Consider the following 6,000-nt stretch of genomic DNA (forward strand, 5'->3'; position numbering starts at 1 on the left):
GACCCCCTTTAACAGTACGGTGTTCCTATTACTCAAGTGTGAAGAAAACAAAACATAAAGAGTAAATCTTCATGCTTCAAAGTCTTTAGAAGGATTTTCTTCAGGACACACCGAATTCCTCAATTTCAATATCTTCATGAGGAATATCAATTTCATCGCAAATTCTTCACGATTCAATTCTTCAGCTTCAGACCAATTTCTTCAACCGAAGATATACATTTTTAGGGGTCGATATTCATCAAATATTTCAAACTCCTCAGTGACTTATAGATCCTGTGTACACTCATGAACACATTAGATACTTAACCTATAAGTCTTCAAACCACCAAAATCTCTAAGGGGCACTAGATGCACTTACAGTAGAAACTCAAATTGAAGGTGCTCAGGTAGAATATTTGGCTAGTTCTATTGGTTTTGATAAGGCTTATGCAGTAGATAGTAATGGTAGAAGTGGTGGAATATGTCTTTTTTGGAACAACTCAATAAAGGTTGAAATTCTGGGTTATTCTGCTTATCACCTAGATATTTCTGTTGAGGAGCAGGGACAAGGTAAGTAGAGGATGACTTGTGTCTATGGGGAAGCCCAGACACATTTACGACATCAAACTTGGAAGATCCTAAAAAACTAGTATTTTGAGCATGTTGCCATGGTTATGTATAGGGGATTTTAATGAAGTCCTACGTCCAGAAGAACACAAGGGAGTTGGGCAGCGCAACAATGCTCAGATTCAAGTTTTTTGAGATGCCAGTGATGTTTGCAGTTTGCTAGACATTGGCTACGAAGGCCGGTTCTCGACCTTTGAAAAGAAGGTTGCCGATGGAAGTTACACAAGGTGCAGGCTTGATAGAGCGCCAGTTAGCACGGATTGGTTAACAAGGTTTCCATCAACTTCCTTATCACACCTCACGGCGGCTTCCTCCGACCAGACCCCGTTGCTGCTAGAATTTGGAACCCACCAAGAGCAAAGAGTTAAACACACTTTTAAGTACGAGCTAATGTGGGAAACACATGAAGGGCATAAGGATTTAATCATGGAGGGCTAGGGACACGGGGGAGACTTGTGCTTCGGTAGAAGCGATGAGAACGAAGGTTCGGAACCTGTCTCAAAATGTGAGTAAATGAGTAATGATACTTTCGGAAATGTTCGAGAGGATATTAGGAATCTCAAACAAATGTTAGAAGAGCTCCGTAGTTATCCATTGAGGACGGCGCCGTCCCATGTTGAACTAAAGATCAACGAGAAGTTAATAGAGATGTATCATCGTGAAGAGATCATGTGGCGTCAAAGGGCTCAAGTGGAATGGCTCACAGCAGGGAATAAAAACACAAAAAAATCATCTCCGTGCCAGCCTTATGTAACACCCAAGATGCGATCCTATCCTTCTTTTGGCGTGAGGGCCTCGACACGAATAGAAGCGCATCTCGTCGTTTTGCAAGAATGGATAACGTCACAAGTACATGTACTAAAGAGATGAGTATATGGAATTGTCTTACACTCGCCACAAGCTACATCAAGTTCACATCAGTACAAAAACATAATCAATCATCATGAAGAAGAGCAGGATGCGACTACAGACGAAAACAAACGATAAAAGAACGATATCCATGCTTGCTATCCCAGGCTGCCGGCCTGGAACCCATCCTAGATCGATGATGATGAAGAAGAAGTAACTCCAAATAGAACAATCATCGCGCTCACATCGAAGTATTGCTTTACCTCTATCTACAACTGGTGTTGTAGTAATCTGTGAGCCACAGGGACTCAACAATCTCATTTCCAAAGGTATCAAGACCAGCAAAGCTTAATGGGTGAGGTATGGTTAAGTGGTGAGGCTGCAGCAAGCGACTAAGCATTTATTTGAGGTGGCTAACATATGAGTACCAGAATAAGAGCGGGATGATCTACGGATAATCGGACGTGAACTAGTGATGATCAAATGAATAATCCTGAACACCTACTTACGTCAGACATAACCCCACCGTGTCCTTAGTTGGAGAAGGAGCTTACGTAAGAGACGGTCACGGTTACGCACACAGTTGGCAAGTTTTAATTAAGTTTACTTCAAGTTATCTAGAATCGGATGTTAAACAAAGTTTCCAAGTTTGCCACATAACCGCGGGCACGACTTTCCAAAAGATTTAACCCTGTAGGGGTGCTCCAATTAGTCCATCAAATTACCACAAACCGCATAGAAAGCCCCGATCACGAAACTCGTGATCTCCTTGGATTCCTTAGTGGAAAACCTCAACTCTAAGAGAATCCAAAGCATCACCGGAATCCCGATGCACAAGATATTTTGTAAAAGGTAAAACAAGTCCAGCAAGGCCGCCCGACTTGTCGATGAACCCAATAGGAGCCGTGTATCTCGTTCTCAGGACACGACCGGATGGGACTAGCTACGAGTAAAACCGATCCTCGAGTTTTCTCGCGGCGGCCCTGCAGGCAGCCTGTTTTGGACCAACAGTCATGAGGAGCACTCGCGCGGGTTGTTGATTAGTTATCCATGGGGTACGGAAAGTCCCTATGCAATTTTATTAGGTTATTAGGCAAATGTAGTACCAAAGTTGGGCCTTGCCTGACAAGCTTAACTAAGATGAATTATCAAGGGGGTCCCCGTAAGCGCAACTCTAGCAGACCCGGCATCCGCCCTCGACCGGTAAAATAACTGCCAAAATGCGGGTACGGGCCGGAAAGCCTGTCCGACCAGACCCCGCATCCCGCCCCGACCCGCAAAAAATTTCGGGGGGCGCGGCAAATTCCCGACCCCAACCCGGGAAAACACGGGTTTCCCCCTCGCGGCTGCGGTGCCCTGCATCACAGAGAAGCAGTTGGCGGGAGGGACATTTTAGCCCACGCTCTTTTCCCCCTCCTACCGTCGCCGCTCGCCCTTGCTTCCGCACGCCTGCCGCCGGCGATTCCGTCCATATCTGCAAGCGGAATCGTGCCCCGGGGCCGCCCCATACCCTCCGGTGAGAAGAGCCGCCCCCCGTCGCCGCCGCCACCGGGGATCGACCACCGTCGAGCGCACCCCCTCATCGCCGCCCGAGATCACCCGTCACCGGTTAGTCCCTTTTTGTGATTTTTGCGAGCTGTGTAGTAGATTGATGCACCGGTGTGCGTGTAGATGGAGTTGACCCCGTGCGAGAAGTTCTTACTATCCGATTCGTCCGATTCGGACGACTCGGATGTTGAGACCATGCTTGTGAACTTTCGGCAGCAAACATTAGTCATGGCGCTTGCCGTGAAGGAGCATGAAGAGGAGCACCGGAAGAGGAGGCGAGGATCGTATCGGGCGTTTGTGCATTCCTCGGAATCGCCATCTTGGGAACTAGATGTTCACACAAGACTATTTCACAGAGAATCCTACATATCCTCCGCACCTCTTCTAGAGAAGGTACCGAATGCGCCGATCCCTCTTTGTGAAACTTGTTCAAGCTTGCGAGGCAAATTGCCGGTATTTTACTCAAAGAAGGAATGCCGCGGGCTTAAAGAGATTTAGTGCATATCAAAAAAATATTTGTTTACGGATCCGTTTGGGGGGTATGCATCTGTGCCAGCCTGCAAAAGCTGTTTTGCGCGAACTGCAAACACGTTTTGCGGGCCGGCGGGATGCGGGGTCTGCTAGAGTTGCTCTAACAACCCCGATCGTGTTAGGAGCGCTCAATTATGGAATATAACACTATTAGCCGAAACTAAGGCGGCAAAGTTGGAACAAAAGACCAGGCTAGAAAGCCGAGCCTTCCACCTTTTACCAAGTATATAGTTCCACTAAATTAATTAGCAATTATATGGTGATATAACAAGGAACCCATGTTATCACGTGGAAGCAACTGCACGTGCAACTAGCAACGCTAACACATGGTTAAGCAAGCGGTAACATAGCCAAACGATGGTTTGCTAGGTTGTAGAAGGTTGAAGGTTTCATATTAATGTTGAGGGGCTGACATTTAACAGGTGGTAGGCAACGATACATAATGAAAGAAATGAGACAACTAGCATGGCATTGATAGTAATGGTATCTAGAGAAATGGTCATCTTGCCTGAGATCTCGCCTGGAAGATGAACGACTCCTTGAATCAGATGAAAGGACGTAGTCCTCACATTCCGACACGCTTGCTGAACTCTATCGAGACAAAGCAAATCGGAAAAAAGAATCAACATGCAATATTCACCATGGCACATGCATGATATGACGCACAATCTAACATGATGCATGTCCATTTCAGTTATGCAAGGCATGACATGGCAATTCACAACAATCAAACACTACACATTAAGTGAAGCTCAATATGCAATGAGTTTCATATTGAATAAACTCCACATACGATTTATTTACTTCATTCCCGTTTAGGAACTACCTATCTAGGCATTTTAAATAAGGTCGGAAACAACTTATAGCATCTCCGAAATGACCCCATACGTTAACTTTGAAATCTGCTCAGATGTGTCCTAAACACATTTTATGTTTATTAAACGACAAAATAAAGTGGTTCACGTAAAACTACGCATCATTCTAGTTAGTTTACATATATAGCTCATCTCCAACGGAGCTACGGTTAACTAGCAATGAATTAAATTATTTTTAACACGTTATCACACAAACCAATGCAAATAGCACGGTTAACAGTTTTACATATGCATGAAAGTTAGAAAATGTTAATCTACACGAAAATCTACACGTTTTACATATCTAAATGATTTTGATCCGACGCGCGGTTTAAAAGTTACAAGCGTTTTAAAATAATGCAATTTTCCGGAATTATAAAATACGAGGGTAATTGATAAATTCGTGGCAGGAAAAAAATACACTACTCAGCCTAAACTGGCACAAGGCCTGAAACAGTTCGAGCGCAATATACTACATTGCGCTCACGACGGCGGATAGCAGAGGCCACTCACCAGCTGGCTTTGGGCCGGTTAGCGAGCAGGCCCACGAGGCGCTTGGCTGGGCGACACGGTTGGGCCAACTAGAAGGGGCGGTGGCCCATGTGCCGGCGAGCCCACGAGGCGACGGAGCAAGGCACGTGCTCGATCGCATTGTTCCCCCCTGCTCTCTCGTGAGCTTGAGGCCGGAGGCGGCGCGACAGGTGCGGCAAGATCCGGGGCGCCGGGACCTTGCGCGTCCGAATCCGGGCCGGTGGAGCTTCGGCGGCGGCCGACGACAACGGGGGCACGCGGGGTTGGTCGGGAGCAGGAGTTGGGGCGGCGGCGCGGGGCTAGCGGCGCATTCCGCCAGCTCCGGTGTGGCGGCTCCAGCGACGGTCAGCAAGGCGACGAGGGGCGCGGGACGGGAGGTCACCGATGAGGCGGAGCACGGCGGCAGGGCTACTACAAAGGGGCGACGACGGCGGTTTAGAGAGGAGGAGCTCACTCATGGAGGCGCGCGAGGTTGAGGGCGACTGCAACGCTGGTTTCGGGCCGGGGCGGGCCTGCTCTGGGCCTCGCGGGTCTACTCGCGGTGGGAGACGATCTGGGAAGGTGGTGGCGGCGGAGAGGTGGCTAGTGGCGCGGGGCTCAAGGTGGGACTAGGGTTTACCCAAACTAGGGAGGGGTGTTTATTTATAGCATGGAGGGCTAGGTTTAGGTGTTTTCATCCGCTTTCGGACCGTTCAATCGAGATCGGACGGCACCGATCGCGTGAATGGCTAGGTGGGATTAGTTGCTGTGTAGCGGGGATATGGGCTGAGAAGAGAGGCATGTTTGCAGTCCGACAACGAGATTTTTAAACACCGAAAAATGTGCGATGATAAACCGTTTACGGTGTTGCTACAGTCAACCGTTCGGGTAACAAGCATACTCCGATTGCGGCAAAATTTGGCACGCGGCCTACCTACATTAAAATAAGACCGCACGCCGAGTTTCAACCCAATGCGAGAAATTTTTACACACACTTTTAAAAACAATCTTTTAAACGATGTCGCGGGCGCATGCGTGTGTGGTTGGTCTCAAAACGCTCAACGACAAAACAGAGAGAACGAGCAACTAATAACAGATGCAA

Source organism: Hordeum vulgare, chromosome 1H (assembly GCF_904849725.1).
Source record: "Hordeum vulgare subsp. vulgare chromosome 1H, MorexV3_pseudomolecules_assembly, whole genome shotgun sequence".
Classification (NCBI taxonomy): Eukaryota; Viridiplantae; Streptophyta; class Magnoliopsida; order Poales; family Poaceae; genus Hordeum; species Hordeum vulgare.